This window comes from Hirundo rustica, chromosome 4 (genome assembly GCF_015227805.2).
Source record: "Hirundo rustica isolate bHirRus1 chromosome 4, bHirRus1.pri.v3, whole genome shotgun sequence".
In the NCBI taxonomy this organism is placed as follows: domain Eukaryota; kingdom Metazoa; phylum Chordata; class Aves; order Passeriformes; family Hirundinidae; genus Hirundo; species Hirundo rustica.
In genome coordinates this window covers 39,699,857-39,718,231 of record NC_053453.1, presented here as the reverse complement: position 1 = coordinate 39,718,231, position 18,375 = coordinate 39,699,857, and the positions used below count along the sequence as shown (strand labels likewise).

General features: G+C 39.8%; 1 protein-coding gene across 3 annotated transcripts in view; it reads right to left on the bottom strand.

The window, feature by feature from the left end:
* The window catches only part of SYT1 (synaptotagmin 1), a 350,331-nt gene that overhangs the window by 221,017 nt on the left and 110,939 nt on the right, over window positions 1–18,375 (bottom strand). For all 3 annotated transcript variants that reach the window (XM_040062361.2, XM_040062359.2, XM_040062362.2), the window contains one exon: window positions 7,106–7,167. The gene's annotated coding sequence lies outside the window, so the exon portion shown is untranslated. The remainder of the gene's footprint in view (window positions 1–7,105; window positions 7,168–18,375) is intronic.

Here is an 18,375-nt window from a genome sequence, read left to right as displayed (position 1 = left end):
CACGAGTAGATCATCCATGTAGTGAAGGATGATGGCATCCTTTCTCTTGGCACGTACTGGTGACAGTAGTGAGGCTACGTACTGTTGGCATATGAAAGGACTAGATTTCAGACCTTGGGGAAGTACTTTCCAGTGATATCTCTTCATTGGGGCTTCTCGATTAATGGTAGGAACCGAGAATGCAAACCGTGGGGCATCTTCTGGGTGTAGAGGAATTTGGAAGAAGCAATCTTTGATATCTAAAACAGCCAATTGCCAATCTCGAGGGAGCATTGTTGGAGAGGGCATCCCTGGTTGGAGTGGTCCCATGTCCTCTATACTTTTGTTTATTTCTCGGAGGTCATGAAGCAACCTCCACCTGTCCTTTCCCGGTTTCTTTATTACAAAGACTGGGAAATTCCAGGGGCTTGTTGTTTCTTCTAGGTGACCTTGAGCCACCTGCTCCTCCACAAGCTCCTCAAGCGCCTTGAGCTTCTCTTTACTCAATGGCCACTGTGCTACCCATCTTGGCTTATTGTCCAACCACTTTAGTTTGTGGGTAGGGCGCTCCACAGTGGCTATTTCTAAAAATCCTGGGGTGTCTTAGGAATGACCAATTGGACTCCCCACTGTGACATGGTGTCTCTCCCCCATAAGGGAGCCTTATAATCAGCAACGAATGGACGGACATTTGCCAATTTCCCATCAGGTCCCTCAATTTGCACTATATTTTTTGAGATTTTTGCCATTGTGATTCCTCCTATGCCCTGAAGTTTGCCTGCCACAGGTTGCAACTCCCAATGTGATGGCCACATGCTCTCAGGTATAACGGTAATGTCTGCGCCGGAGTCGAGCACCCCCTCCACATGGAGGCGGTCTGACCCACGGGCTAAGTTACATGCCAGAGAAGGTTTGTTCTCCCCCACCACCTCCGCCCAGTAGACTTCCGGTGATTTTCCATCCGCTAGGACCTCAGCCGGAACAGGAATGGCCTGGGCAAGGACTTGCCCCTCTGTCAGGTAGAATGGTGGGTGCATGCAGCGTGCCAACAGCATGAGGCCTGTTATCTTTCCCTTAATGGTCATGGGAGCTACCTCAACCTCAAAGGGTGTGTGTGCTGTGTCCCCAATAACAAAATACTCACTGTTCGGTTCCATGTGGTTAACCTTCATGTCCTGTGAAATGTTTTGCAGGTCCACTGTAATTACTGTCCAATCAGTAGATCTGAAATGAAAACCTTTGGTAGTCACGAGCCTATATCGGCCTCGCGGCTGCCATACCTTGTTAGTTGAACATTTGACATTTTTATTTTTCTGTACCCCCACACCCTGCGACCTGCCCTCCCCCTTTTTTGTTAAGAGAGAGACATTTGTCACGGTATGGCCTTGTAAATTTCTTTCTTGGCGCGTCAAGGAGATAAAATCTGGGCCGCGCTGTGAATTCAGTTTTTTTGATTTTTTGACTTGCGTTTCTGGTTTTCTGGGCAGGCCTTGGCGAAGTGTCCTGGCCTTTTGCAGTGGTGGCAGATGATGTGCTGCAGCTGGTCTGATGACATCAGTTGCCTCCTTGCTCCTGGTGCTGCAGCTGCCACAGGCTTTGGGTGTGTCAGTCCCGGATTCCTTTCAGGTGCACTGAAAAGTTCTGCTCTCGTGGTACAGGCTTCTATCATCTGTGCGAGACTAGGTGATGGGTCAAGGGGAAGGCTAAGAATGATTCTACGACAGGTCTCATTAGCATTCCTCTGCGCCATCTCCTTAATCAATTCTGCCTGTACCACTGGGTCTTGCACTTGTCTTTCCACTTGACTTCTCAGACGGTCCACAAACTGCAAGAAATTCTCTGAAGGAAACTGTTTAATGTTAACATAACTGTTCTTTATCTCAGGTGATGGAATCTGATAAAAAGTCTTTTCTGCAGCATTACAGATCTTATCTAAAACTGACTTGGATAACAACCGAATTTGCTCATTCGCACTAGATAAATCACCTTCACCGCACAAATGATCATGTGTGATGTCATTGTCATCGCTGTCCTGAGCATCAGGAGTTTGCTGAATTTCCTGCAATACTGTTTTCAAAGCTTTTTTCCATAATCCTTCCCATAGGTCATACTCTGAGGGAGTTAATAGGCATCTGAATAAATCTTTAATGTCACTGGGTACCATCTCATTTGAATTGAAGGTAGCTTTCATCATGCCCTTAAATATTTCACTGGATCTCCCAAATTGTTTCTGCATTTTACACAGCTCTTTTTTATCTTGGTACGAAAAAGGCAAATACTCTCTACGCACGTGTCTTTTACCTACATATACTACAGGGGCCACAGATGGAATGCCCTGCTGATCGTTATTATGAGTTGCTAAAAATCCTGCCGCTTCTCTATTGCCGAGGCAGCTCGAGGGTGTTGTCCCACCCCCTCCCTGGGATCCAGCAACAGGCAGTTCCTCCCTCCTCCCCTGGGGTCCAGCAACAGGCAGTTCCTCCCTCCTCCCCTGGGGTCCGGCAACAGGCAGTTCCTCCCTCCTCCCCTGGGGCCCCAGGCTAGGCTGCCCCTTAGCCCTTGCAACAGGGGGGCCACCCCCCCCGACTCCGCTGCTGCGGGCTGCATTATCCATCTCCCCATCCGCGCTGGGAGTAGTGATTGCAAGGGACCCTCCCCTCTCCCCCTTCGCGCGGCCGCTGGGAGGGAGGGGGAGGCACTGGGGAGAAGGGTGGGGTGGGGGATTGGGTGTGAGATATGGGGTCGGGGCGGGAAGTGGGGGGAAGAAGGGATAGTGGGAAGGAGGAATGCAATGCCGTCCGCCATGAGGGCTGACCGCATGGTGCGAACCCCCGAGGGTCTCATCCACGTGGCTAGAGCTCCGAGAGGAAAAAATTGCATCTTGCTGAGGGAAAACAGGTGGGAGAGGAGGGTATAAGGACGATGGGTGGGTTTGAGGAGCATAATCTAGTATGGAATCAGGGAATCCCTGCTTCTCGGAAACAGGGTATTGCTGAGAGGTTTTGCATGGCTGTCTGCTGTTTTCTGCTTCTAACAGTTTCTTGCGTACTTGTAAGAATATTGGAATAAATGAAGAAATTTTGTTTTCCCCATTTTCAACTTTTAAAGTTATTAATTTTCCCACATCATCCCAAAATGAAACAGAATTTATATCTTGTAGAGTACTGTCTGGAATCTCAGCTGACAGCCAGGAAATAAATTTGATTAAGAGCTTATTTGGAAATTTTAGATCTGTTGTAATGTTTTTAAGTTGTTTAAAAGCACTCTTTTGATTTCTCGATAAACGTATGCCCATGTTTCTGATGTTTTAAAAGCAAACTGTTCGAAAAATCTTAACCCTTGACGTGAAAAACTAAAGACGCCGCTGCGTCCCACTCGCTCCCGAGGTATCAGGGGCAAGGCGGGCTGCCCGCGGCTCGGGGCGGCCGTCTCTGGCCGCTTCTCCCGACTGCGGGGACACGGGCAGGGGGGTGTCCCGGTGCCGGCTTCTGTCCCGGGGCCCTCCCGTAGCTAGCCCACCCCAAAAACGCGCGGTTCTCCCCAGTACACAGAACTCAGCCGTTCCGCAGAGAAAAAATTTCAAACCGCGTTACGCAACACACTCCGGCGCAGGGTCCTAAAGCCCTCTCACTATTAAACTATAGGGATCTTCTAGCGAACCCCGCAGCACGTGTTGCAACGTCAGGGTTTTCTGTCTAAGGTCGATTCACTTTTGTAGTAAAAGCGAACTCCCGACCTTGTCCTGCTACCCCGAGCTGCTCGAAAACAGACGATAGGGGCCAGGTAGTTGTGCCTCCCAAAGAGATTATTAACCCCTTAAATAGGGAGTCCCTCTTCATGCGTGGGCTTATTAATATTTCATAACAAACCGACGTTGGGGGCCAACTGTAAATATACTTCCCTCTAGCCACCCCCCGGCTCTCGCTAGCTCAGTTATTCAGGGGTTTTAGGGAAATATATTTCAGAGAGACAGAATAGAGATTTCAAAAGAGTGGCTCTCACCCCCAGCTTCCGTCCAAGCTTTATTCTCGATGTGATGTTCCAGGAGGCCGAGGAGAGAGAGAGAGAACCAGGAAGAAACAGGGGTATATCTAGTTTTTGGCCAAGGAAAGATATTGGCCCTGAGCCAATAGGGTCAGGAGTAGGTATGATAGGGAAAAAAGGGTTGAACTACATAGCACAGGTTTCAGGGGGACTCTGAGGGGAAAAACCATTCCTCAGAGGAACACAACAGGGGACAACCCACTGTTCCAGCCATCAGCCCCGGAGTTTCCACCGTTCCAGCTTGGTGCTCCTGGGGGGGCGGGTCAAGAGATCAGACTGCCCCGGGCTTGTGAAACAAAGCCCCTCGAGGTTCTTGGTTCTGTTTATTACTATTGCTGTAGTTGTTGTTGTTTGTTTGTCCTGTTATAATTACTAGTAAAGAACTGTTATTCCTTTCCCCATACCTCTGCCTGAAAAGCTCCTTTACTTTTCTAAATTATAATAACTTGGAAGGAAGGGATTGGAATTCCCCATTCCTAGAGAGGCCCCGCCTCTCCCTAGCAGATCTCAAACCAAGACACATATAAGACACAGAGAATGGACTCCTCTGAATAGTCTTGAGATGATAACCAAAAGAGAGCCAACATAAACAACCTTTACATTATACAAATGTTACTATATAATTTAACTGAAGTTCATTCTTTCACTGTGTGAGGGGAAAAAAAAGAGTGAAACTAATTTAGGGGAAGACCTCATTAAAGACTTAAGGTAGTGGAAACACTCAAATGAACAATTTTCTCCAAGCTTGCAGCATATGCACATGAATTTTAATTTGCAATGACAAAACCAAAATGGCAAACACTAGGAATGAGGGCACTTCCATGCTGGTTCTAGATTACTATACTTCATGAAAGATTGAAATAATAATGTTAGGGAAGGCTACTGTGATTAGTACAGAATATTTAGGAACCACAGGCTCATTTCTTTTTGAATACTCATAAATTCAACTTTTACAAAACAGACCCTTCCAAACCCAAAAACCCCTTCATTTAAATACTTCATCTCTGGTACATTACATACTTCTAGATATAATATGGTAAATGACAAAATATAAGACACAGTAGCCACTAGACTCAGAAACACAACTGGGGAGAAGATCTTCCATAGTTCCGCAGTAGTGAAATTTATGTTCTACAAGTAGGCCTGTAATGACTTGTGGATTTTTTTGTATATATATATCCGTTGAATTATACAAATTGCTTGGAATTGCTTGCATTTATTCATGTGACTATCAGTCACCTGCAGCCAAGACTTCAGATCCAGAGAGTGTAAAGCATAATTGATTAGGTTGAAGGTATCCCATGCATTAAATAACAGCTTCCAAAGTTCCACTGCATCTTTCTACACGTCAAATAATATTGCGAGACCTGATTCATTACACTACATTGCAACCCTTTGTGAATTCCTTAGACATGGGCATATGGCATTATTCTGTGTGTTATGACCTGACAACAGCAATAACACTCTTGGTCTGCAGAGTATCTATTTGATACTAGAAATAGCAAGCTCAAAATTTGCCCAAGATCAGATACATTCTGCAATGCAGCTCTGCCAAAAGTAAGAGATGGTCCTGTGTGGGAGACGCAACCAGAAAATACAAAGTTCGGGCAGATTGACTACGTGGCAAGAAATGGAAAAGTAAAGGGTAAAAAGAGGTGTGATGGCATGTAGAGAATATAAAGCACAGGAATCACAGGGGAAAGAGAAAATGAAAGGAAAGTATGACTGAGAGAAGAAGAAATTTAAAAAATCAAAGGAATAGAAGTTTTCTATAATTCTCTGGTACATATGCATCATTCGCTATATATCTAGAAGATGCCCACTTGGTAACATTAGTACAGCGTACAAATAACCACACAGGTTCACAAATAAACATTGTTTTGTCTTCGGATTTGTGAAATGTCACACATTTCCTTTCATGTTAAAGCCCATCATCAGACTTGTCTGCCCAGAGATATAATGGGTATTTTTTTGCTATTGAGACTTACACACATTCTTTTCCAACAAAGAGTATTATTTTTATTATTTCTCAAGAAATATTCAAGATTTATTTCTATTCAAAGCTAGCCTGTTCCATATGCCAGTTTGGCTAAATGAATAGAGATTTCATACACAACAGTAAAATTCCTTACCTTGTACTGCCAAATATATATTCTAAAAGCAGAATGGTGCTAAAGAACATGTATTATCTGCACACTACTTACCGTCCACAATTATCTACCACAAAAAAGGCAGGTTCCATTGGCACCTGGCACAGAGGAACTCTTTTGATGGACCTTTTAATAGACTTTAACACAAGTCCACCTACTCTGGTTTGCAGAAGGTATCACTACCTGTTAAATACCCAATAATGTGGTACACCAGTATTCAGCTACAGTTCTCAGGGCACATTACTTTGGATTGGCACTGAAAGCAGCGTCTGTGCTCTACTTTGTCATGAGTAGTACTTCACCAGCAGCCTAAGATTTTTTTTTAGGGACAATGTCAATAATATCACCCACAACACAAACATGGCTCATCTTCTTGTCTCAGCAATTTATTGGTGTTTTATAATGCTGCAGCTATCAAAGGCCAGTGCAGCCATGCACTGTGGTTGGTTGGACAGTGCAGTGAACAGCACAGCTATAACCAGGGTGGCTCAGAACAATTAGTCCATGGTTATGTGGTTAACACGAAACCATGAAAGTCTTTTGCTCCCACACTGACCCAGCAGGATCTGACTACAGTGATGAATCTGGTTTTCGGCAAAATTTAATGTGTGAGTAAATGTTGGTGTAATACTGTTTTTAGCTTGGTACTGTCAATTTCTCTTGCAATATATTTTTACTGAGAAGAAAAATGCAATATTCTTAGTATGGGCAGCAATGACGACACTTAGTGTGGATTGCCTGGGCCTCTTACTTGGGATGATGATAGGATTTATAAAAGTCTACCCCTGTGAAATGAAACTAAGTTTGATACAGGCAGAAATGTTCACTGCACTAATTTCTTACACTTGTAAGAACTACCAATATGAAAGGAAAAAAAATTAAAGGAAGTGCAAGTCATGTTTAGTTTCAGAATATGGAAATTGGTCACTTACTGTTCACAATAGAGAATGTGTGCTTAACTCTCTTCTCTTTGTTTATTCAGGACTCCACGCTTCTGTAAGAAAAACAAATACATGCATTTATCATCTATTTAAAATTAACTAACTAGTTTCATTTGTGCTATAGAAGCTTGCCATTTTCAGACTTAGTTTTGGCTTACTCCAATATTTCAAACCCTGGGCTTTTGTGAAAGCACCCAGAAGAGAAAATTCACATCACCTCTTTTCCTTAAAAAGTTTCCAGTCTTAGATACTACAATAGCAGCAGAGATGAGAAATCTACAGGTTCAGGGAACAAATCTCTCTTGAAACACCAGACTAAATGCTGGGCATCCTAATTTCATCTGGACACCTGCAGGTCTCCCCAGTTCCAGGAAGGTGACAGGCTTTCACATTTCTGAGGCTGGCAATCCTCTCATCAAAATCAAATTCTCATGGTGTATTAGATCTTGGCTGAATTACCCCATTAGACTGAGGAGTCAAGGAAGACAGAACATATGCCTCCAATGACAGCCATAGCCTCCCTCACCACTTCTGGAGAAGAGTGGAACATGCTGCAGAGGGGTGTTTGATGCCTCACTCCTGCTGTTTCATATAGGAAAGTTGTCTCGTAAGAACTGAATGCAGCACACCAGCTGCTTTAGCCTTTCTTAGCCAGTTTATAGGTATCACAACAGAGGTGAGTTTTAAGGCAGGATTTAAAGAAACACAGCATACTGCCTTTGCAGATTTTACTATTAACAATCTTCATTAATAAAGGCTGCTTGAGAGAAGGGAGAAAATTGGGACTGCTGAGCAATAAGGATTACAATAAGGGCAACATTGTTGTGAAAGGGCAAGCACAATCAAGCTGTGAAGGCATTAATTGTGAAGATGACCAATTTGGATGCAGTTAAAAAATTTAGCCAAATACACAGTTACCAAGACAGACAAATGTATTTTTAATTTTAAACCACCTAGAAAATGAAAAATTTTGCTATCTTAAATAACAAAACTTACCAACACTTATGCTGATCTTTAAAAAAGGCAAATCATGATTCCATCCACCATCTCATTCTAATCAACAAACCATCTTTCATGACTCAAATAATACAGGACTCAAATTAAAAATAATTCTAAAATATAATTTCCCCTTCTATTTTACTAAGAAATTAATATTTCTTTCAGCATCATTCTGTCAATAGTTATGACATATAGAAACCACTCATTTGCATATGAGTCTACTGAAGAAACCTGTTAAGCAACAATTAAGAACTGTTTGGAGCTGAGGGCTATATAATACATTAGTCAGAAACATCTAATATTATGATGTTACTAAGTTATAAACTTTTTTGAACCATAGGGATCAGCTCTAGTATCTAACAGCCTATTTTGTTACGTCCTAGACATCAGTGAGGAGCTGAACACTTAAAATGATGCAAGGCTAGCTGGACAACAATTTGAAATCTTATTCTAAAGGGTTTAGAATAATTCAGATGCTGGTGTATAACATAGCTAATTTCATTCCCACAGTGTGTAACTCATATCAAATGTCAGCTGATGTCAATAGCCTTTATATATATATATATATATATATATATATATATATATATATATATACCTGACTTGGTACTCTCATTTAGCTGTACAAAATGTTCTGGAAAAGACCATGACAGACCTAATCTGAACTACTGTACTCAAATCTCTTGAATGGGTTCAACCAAAACTTTGCCTCTTGCTGTCAAGTCAAGTCTTCCCAAACTGAGGGATTTGAAATTCAGAAACACTCAGAAAGAAGGTTAAATAAAAGAACCTCTATCTCCACCTTCTCCTGGGGTTCAGAGCCAGGGTTTTGGTTCAGGGCCCTGTGTATATCTTGCATTTGAGCAGAGGTAGCTGCAAGTGCCTGAGAGAAATTAATACCCAGAGTCACACCTGATCTGTCGTACACTGTCTCAATCTTCCCCTATTTCTCTAAGCTGTCTGTGTCAAGCTGTGTCATATTATTACTGAGCCTTTCAGCAGGTTCACTGCTTCTGCTGCAACGACTGAAAATGGAAAGACAAATGTTTACTATAGTATTAATTGTAAATAACTGAATAAAAACACGTTATGCACTAGAGAAGCAAATTTAAGCGAAACTATGTATAAGTGTGGTGCTGCATTAAGTGCAAACAGAGACAGCCTGCCTGCTCCTTTGAAGCTCACAGTCTGAGTTTCCAAAAGATGTGAAAAATGTAATGCACATCTAGAATAAATAAGTAAAAAACAATCAATAAAATTCAGTTGTCCAGGAAAATAAAGACCATCACTCTTTCTTTGCAAGGATTTGCAGAGCTAAAACATAAGGAGATAAATAAACTGGAAAGATTTGCATTTCTAGAGGAAGATTAAAACATTACAAAATAAATTTAACTGTGTTTCCATCACTTACTATTAAACACAGGCTATTTTTATTAGATGTGTTGGAAGATTAATTCATTCACCCTTGGTTATGGACTCCTGTGGGTCTTTAGTGCAGGAGATCCCCTGCAGTGACAACTATATTTTCAGAGCTACAAATAGTATCTGTCATAGCACTAGTATCTTCCAAGGCTCTGTTTTCATTTCAGTAATATTTGCAAGGGAAGAGATTTCCTAATGAAACCAATGGAAATATCAACAGAAACACATTTTGATACGTGTGAATACATCTTAAAATTCCCTTTGAAGTGTAATCTATATTTAACAAATGTTATCTACAGAAGATACCTTAAGGCATTTAATTTCAGTGTAAGTAACCATTTAAATGATCTTCAACTTCAGTTAGCATACAGATATGCAAAAGTAAGCAAAACAAAGTCTTCTTTTGTTAATTCTAAACTCTCTGATCCCAGTCACCTTTACGGTAACCAATTATGGAAATAGTCCCATTAAACTGAGGCAGGACTGGAGTTCTAAAAATAAAACCAGTTCAGTCCACAACACTGAATTTAAGATTATACATGCATATATGCTCATGAAATGAAACCCTACTCCACTGCAAGGAATGGATTATTTGCGATTTTTCTCAGGGAGCTCTTTTTTAACTCATACAGAAACAGAGTTGATTTACATTTATTACAGGTGACAAAGAACATTTTTAGCATCACAGAATCATGGCAAAAATAAGCCCCTTTTATTAGATACTTCACTTTTCATTCTGAACTGTGTTACAAAAGATGAAAGTGAAGTTGCACAGTAATTAAAAGATTTCTCAAGATATCTTAGGCTGTCTGCAGTTTCTTTATTCCACTACTAGTTTTAAAGACAGGAACAACTACATGATCTTTTACAAACTCCATGAAGAAAATATTTTTATCTGTTTAGAATTATGGGCTAAACACTCATTAGTAGAGCATATGGCTGTTATTTGAGTATTCTTCTTCTCTCTCTTTTTTCAAGCACTGAGGAATAATTTTGCAAACTGAAACTCTGTACTCTGGAGTAATAAAGAGCCGCTAATATATCATTATGGCTCAGTGACAGAGCACAGCTGGACAACATTTTTGTCATGAAGGTATAAAAGCTCTAGAAATCAGTTTCAGGAGGGTTTTGGGTTTGACAGAGCTGAAACTTAGCTCAGGTTTGCTCACCTTATTGATTGTCTTTCAGACCTGGGGACATCCACTCATGTGGCATATCTGGGAGGTTCGGAATAAACCATTTTGAAATTTTGCATGGCAAAATGAATAAATATAAACTAAACCTCAAACAAAAAGCTGCTGGTGTTTAGCCTAATGAATTTAGCAGCACATCCTCAAAACACAAGCGCAGTAGTCTTAGAAGTGAAAATAGGTATTTCAAATTTTATACTCTGCTTTAGAATTATTTATGAGAGAAAAACAGATTAATTGAAAGTGGAGGAGTCCATTATGAGTAGACTGACATCCTGTAAAACACAGAACTGACGTCTGGAAAAATGAGGCTAGCATTTGATTATGAAATTTAAATTAGTTAATAACCAGTACAGAGTCTGGATAATTTCCAGTTGCATAATGTGCAACAAATTAAATGCATTTTGAAAAAAAAATGCAGTTGTGGGAATTTATTAATAGTTTCAAATATTGAAACAGAAATTGTCATACATTATGAACTTTACAGTCCTTAATGATATGTATATTCCACTATTTTATGGGCTTAATTTGCACAGCATCAACTTTTACTGTAACTGATTTTGTCAAAACCTCAAATTTAAGTCACAGAACTGATCTGAGGATTACTTCAGAAGGGATTTAAAGAAAACACTGTGAATCTCTATACAACCACCACTTAAAACACTATCCGTTCAGGCCCAGATGGATTGCTATGGCAACAGAATCCCAAATACCAGGTTTGTAACTAAAAAAAAATGTAAATTATTGATGAACTCAGAGTTGTCTCTCTTGGACACCCTCCTATTCATATACCAAGCCGTATGGTTAGAATACAGAGAAATGGTTGATATGCAATTTCCCCAGCCCACTGAGCACTAATCCCAAAGGATTTCATTAAATCTTTTGGCTTAAATTTTTATTCTTGGAACAGCAGTCAGCAAGCAAGGATTACATTAAAACAGGCACTACTGAGGTCATTACTGACCCATAATATAACAAAACAGGAACTAATTTTAAATATACCTCCACATTCCCCTCTCCCCAAAATAGCACTGCTCTAGGTTACTATATATTTGATGACAGCACTTTTTCCACTCACATCACCACCCTTCCCCCTTGCCTATAGGCAATGATGAAGAGTAAAAAACAAAAGGCATATTATTTGATGAAAAGGAGCACATCTCATGGTAGAGGTGACTGTGCATAAACAACTGAGTTGCAGAACAATGACGTAAGGAGGCTCTGCAGCCTTTGATATTTTGTAAATCAAAACAGAGGATAAAAACTTCTCTAGCAAATGAGCAAACCAAAAGAGAAAAAGTACTTATTGGTATTTTTATTGCAAATTTCATGCAGACTGTTCAGATGAATAGTCTGATAAGGGAACAAATCATGGTAGGAACGCCAAACACTATGGGAAAGCCTCTCAGACTTTACGCAGAACATGATTAATACAGTGAGTGTCAGACAAAAACGGACCCATCAGTTCTCATATTTTGGACAGTGACAGTCTGGCTTGTTTTAAAAGAAACTATGGCTTTAAAAAAACCCAAACAATTCTCAGGTGTGTGCTTGCCATTAGGTGTCACTGTACATAGAAGGAAAATGGCAAATCTCTGACTGTAAGAGTTTGTTACCAAATCCAATGTCCACCCAAAACTAGAAGGAAAAACCAGGACAGGGTAAATTTGTGGAGATGGGTAAATATGGAGGGATGCTTCTGCTAATAGAAAGGAAACAATTATTGGAACAGAAAATATAAGAGATAAAACCAAGGAATAGAGTCATTTCCTACAACAAGGGAGACATTTAGAGCAACAGAATGAAAGAAGATAGCGGTTGTACTACACACTTCCTGGTGGGGCAAGATAAATTCTCCCATCTCATTCATACAGATGAGCATTTATTCAACACAGTACATAAAGACAGAGGATGTATTTGGGAGAGCTGTCATTTGAAAAGCCATTTAAGTTTACAGTTATTAACTAGATTGCAAGCGTTTTTTAGGTCTCAACGCACAATGTTTAAGTAGTTCAGAATGCAGTTTACCAGAATGCAAGTGCAGCATCAGTTTTACCAGAATGCAAGTGCAGCATCACTGTGGACACTAAAGACAAGACCACTATTCAGACTCTCCTTTTCTCTCTCCATTCAGTCTGTGGCTGGGCCATTCCCATCCTGTGATCTATGTATTTTAGAGGTGAACAGTTTTCAGCTCTACAGATTTCTCTGCTCAGCAAAGGACTCTGCTCATTGTGCAATTTGTCTCTGGGAGTCTCTTTTATAATACTAGCAATGAAGCTGCTTTTTCAGCCTCTGTTCACTTGTATTGAGCTACCTGCCACCTAAAGTTCAAACACCTTCCCCTGTAACTTCCTCAGAATTTCAGTTCTTAGCAGAATCAAGTGCTTCTACTCCTGACTAGTTTTTTCTTGTTATTACCATACACCTCTGTCAGACATGTTGTTACACACAACTACTCAGGCCCAGGCAAGAGCAGCTGTTAACCTCAGTAAGGCCCAGCTGCTCCTCAAATGCCCCTGCACTGCTCCCCAGTTGCATGATGCTTCCACATTCTTAGATGCTTTCTCCTACCAGTACTGGCTGGAACATGCCTTGTTACCCTCTTTGGTTCTCAGTCCTGGTGGATTCAGATCTCGTGGCCCATCAAAAGCCTTTTCCAGTTTCTGCTTTATCCTTACACTTGGCTTGATGTTAGAAGAGTCTCCAGTCTCCAGTCTCCAGATACTTCCATCAATCACATCAATCACATTTCATGATCAATAAACAATCATATGAATCAGCAGGCACTAAAAGACTATTTTCAAGAAAGAAAACCCATTAATGGTGATGATACAGTCAGCAACAATACAGTCACAAATGGGTATCTGAATCATCTTGAGATGTTATAAGAATCTTATGTGGCCAAAGGAGTATCAGAATTTGGGGCAACAATAGCATTTCCTCCCTCCAGTAGTTATCCAGGATAATACTTGTCTCTTCTTCTACTATCACTCATTTCACTGTGAAGCTACTGTAGTCCTGCTTGTATAAATGGGATGGCACATGTGCCGGCAATATGGATGCATACCAAATGTGGCAAAGACTTCCAGGAAAGATTTGCATACGACAGACCATTAAAGCTGGATGTGTTCACACTATCAAGGGACACTTCAACCACTATGCTATATCTGCCATGTAGTTAACTGTGGAGCTGCTCTGGAAGGTATCTTCCCAGTATGTAGCTTGCCATTCCTGCTTTGTGACTGCTGGGTATGTCTCAGCCCTTTGCTTAGACAAGAGTAGAATTTTCAAACTTTACATGAAACTTATATATTTTTTCAAATGCAAATATGAACATGTGAGAATACTAATATTTATTAACAATAAAAAGCCATAAAAACTTCATACATCAGAATGAAATTCCATTTTCCTAAGTGAAAGTTTTTGAGACTTCAGCTGAAACAACCAACACTCGTAACATGGCATTTTATCACATTTAATTCCAAGCATTTTCATGCCTTTTCTGTACAATAAGATAGAGAGCTACAATTATTTTCTGAGACATTTTAGAAAAAAAGAAACACTGTTCTCCATAAGTTGCTCCATAACACTATTTAGACCAGGCATCTTGGATCATATGAAATGATAAGAAAATAGTTCCTAGCATAATTGGTTTCAGATGTCATATTTAGGTTGCTTGTTACAGCTATAAACTAAGACTTATTTAGAAGCACAATGGAGGTTTTTAATCAGTCTCCTAAATCCTTCCTAAAAAGATAACATATCTTTACACTAGTACATACAGACTCAGCTGCATTCCAATGTTTGAAGATTCAAAATCTAATTACTTTTATCACAGGATGAAAGAACCTGCTGCAATATCCACTGCAGGAAGTGATTATATGTTACATAACAGAGCTGATCTTTTTGCACTGGTGTGAGAGGGTTTATTTATTTATTTATCTATCAATTCTGCTTTACGGAAATGTACTAATATGGGTAAGCAATTCACCCATAAAACCTGATACTCAGTGTCAACACTTCAGCAAATTAAGTGACATAATCTATGGGTGAGTTGTTCCAATACCCTTTCTATATTACCCTAGAGAGATCTACAGTGGCAACAACTTCAGTATTTCTTGGACATTTAAATTCAAAGATAACTTTTTAGATAAAGAGAAAATTCTAAGCAGACTTATTCTGTGGTTCATCTGGATATGTACCCAGAATCTGTAGGGATGATAATTCACCACTAGTATAATGTCGGCCCAGATTTTCCACACCATACAGTAAGTTTTATTCATGCCGCTGTTTTCTCTTAATGAAAATTATTTAAAAAATTTTGAAATCTACTGAGTCTAAATACAGACAAAATCAAGTTACTGCCTACCCCCTCCTGTACTAATCCATGCTGCTCAGATTTCTGGTAAGTAGCAAAACAAATCCTATAAAGACAGGCACATCAGTTTCTAAAGCTGGAACCCTTGATTTCTCACCTTAATTTTAATGCTGCATGTTCTGCACCCACCATGCAAGAAGCCCTTTTGCTCCACATCAACTGCTCTCTGCTCCCTTTCACCTTTTTATAACTATCTGGGTGTTTCATATCCCAAGACTACTATTTCTAACCTTCATGTGCAATTTCACTACTCTCACGATCACAGTTGTCTTCTCCTTTTCATTAAACTACACTTTAAACTACTAAGAGAATGAAAAGACACCAACTTAAATGAAGATATTTTTGGTTTTTTGTTTACAAGAGATGATATTTTGTACCTTTCTGTGGTCACAAGGAGCAAAGAATGAAACACTCATAATTAATAATGAAACTGGACAACGCTGAGCCCTTGCACTGCTACTAGACTATATTAATAATAGGATCATTAAATAAAGTAAGCATACATGAACATTTTAAATGTTTCTTTTCAGTTACAACACATAATATTTCATTACAAAAAAATGTTTCTAATCACTCATGCTAACCACCATGTTTAGCATTAAAATAACTTCACTGTAACACCATAAGAGCAACAAACAGTTTGTGGAAAATACCAACATTGGTGGAAATACTTTACAACCTTATGAATAGATGATTAGGATGACAAAAATCATGAGCAATAAGTTAAAAATAAGAAAAATGTTTTCAGCCTTCTAATTATTTATGTTAAAAAATAACTATGGTATTTCTGTCTTTGAAACATTTATGACAAGAATGGATTACTGTTATTGAGACTGTTTTATAAAAATCACAAAGTCTGTTGGAAAAAACAAATTCATCTTATACCATGTTCTCTGTCTTCCTCAGCATGTAAGCATATTAGACCTCCCTACAGCCAGTAAAAAACCCCCAAGCTTGAGCAATCGCTAAAAACTGTGTCTTTCTTATTTACTACTGTCCAGAACATAACTTTCTCACTTTGTCATTGTGGTATATAGGGCTGTCTCCTGGAAGGAGCTGTTATATAGCACCACTAAGAGATGCACTGACCAGTATTACTGGTCCTCAAACACAAGTAACAGGTTGACCAGTATCTTTCTGGTTCTTCAGCGTTTTAACTTCTGCCTAGACACAGAGGCCAATGAATAAACTAAACAAAAGAATAGCAGACAGATCACTGCAGGGGTATAAAATAGGTGAATGCCAAGAGCCATGCAAACTGGAGTTTCTTGTCAGGTTACAACTTGCTGAAGAAGCAAGTAACCTAAATGGTAAGAGTGAACACTCACTGAGTGACATGTAACAACAGCCTGTGGAAAGTAAAAGGTAGGCATGTGGCATTGATTCTCAAAAGCTGCAAAGTCAACTCAGCAGCAACTGGATAGTTCAGTAGGAATGTCTCATATTCCTGAGATAAATGGCTGTCAGCTTGGCTGGCTGTGCAAGGGAGAACTCTTAACCAAGCACAGGTGTCTCAGTGTAGTGTGTCTAAGCCATGCAACTTTCCATAGTTAGTGGCACATAGTAACATCCTGCCTGGCCACCTTGGCTTCCCTCCCTGGTCAACTAGTAGGGTTGGGCTGGTATTTCATCTCCACACTTACAGAAGCACAGTGAAAGTTTTAACTTGTCTAGAGCTGCTGGTATTTGGGTCTAACTTGATTATTATGTAACATCATCTAGAGATAAAATTTCCATAGATTAAAGCAGTTCTTTACACATGATGTGCACACGCCTGACAAAGGCATCTGATTTTGCAATACTAAAGATGAACTGAAGTATCATTACTTTTTTCATCTTGAAACTATAAGCAGAAACCTAGAGACTGGGGAATTGAGGCAGACCTTTTAATCACAGGTGTCACTCTGGGCTGCAACAGAAAAGTTTAACTGTCAATCCTTGCAGATTACACGCAAAGATATTATTTTAAAAAGCAGGATAAAAGACAAGTGGTGGCTTTGCAAGTCTACATAACACTACAAAAAAGGAAACATCATCCACATTCAGAAAATCTGATAGCCTAATCAAAAAGTAGCACATCAGACAGTGCAGTGTTGATGTGCAGATGGCTAGGAACATTAAAAGAGGTAGTTATCATTATTGTTCCTTATGTATTTGAGTAAAGAAAAGACATAATGATATTGTGTTTGCCTATAAAATCAACTTCCTCAGCTAGACATTGCCAGAAAGAATCTAATGGAAATGTCTATTTAGTGAAAATCAAATAATTACCTTGTAATTATCATCTCATGTGTCACATTTAATATCAGCACCTCTGAATCAAGGAAAATTCAAAAAAAAAAGGTCTATTTGAAATCCTAAAAAAAATATTTTGGGCAAATATTTTAATTGGGCTACTTTTGCTAATGAAGCTAAGTATTCCACACAGCAATATTTCTCCCTCTTTGTACAGCCAAATGTTAACATGAACCACCCTTTAATTTAATCTTCCTATCCATCTTGAGGAAGCCTGTTCAATTTTTGATTATTAGATGCTCTGAAATACAGCTTATTTGGACCAAACTTCAGCCACTTCACAAAAACTACTGATTTGGACTCAAATAGCACATTGGAGCAGTCTGAAGGAAAAAACCATTTCTTCTGTCTCAACCGATGTATAGCGTAATTTTCTGAGATTCTTTCACTGTAATTTGCAAACATATTAGCTAAGTCTATGAAACAAAAACAATCTGTACTACCCATGGCCCAGAAGAAGCAGAAGCAGAAAGTTAGAAAACAAAAAAAATGTCAGAATCATCTTGAGGCAGGGACATACTCTACCTCAACACAAAACATCTTTATCCAAAATGTGCCTCATCTATTTTTCTGACAAAGGAAGCCTGGCCACCTAATACTGAATACAGTCTTAAAACAGGCTGTATTAGGCTTTTAAGAAGGGGCTCAGAGAAGGCAAACTTACCCTAGACTAAGTCAGGGAAGCAACACTGCAGTTAGGTTATGAGACTTTCAGTCCCTTTTCCCAGTTCCTGCAGTTCCACCCTCAATTCCATAGTCACTCCGCAGGCACTCTTCCCAAAAGAGGAAAGCTACCGAACATAGACACGCTGAAGTTCTTTGCTGCATACTCCAAGAAACTAGCAGGTACCACTGAACACATTTCAATATTGTTACTTTTTAAACAAAGCAGATGTAAGGGAATACACTGTGGGCAGGAAGGGGAATGTAAATGCAGCTTTGATAAACAGCCATATGAGAGCATAACTGCATTC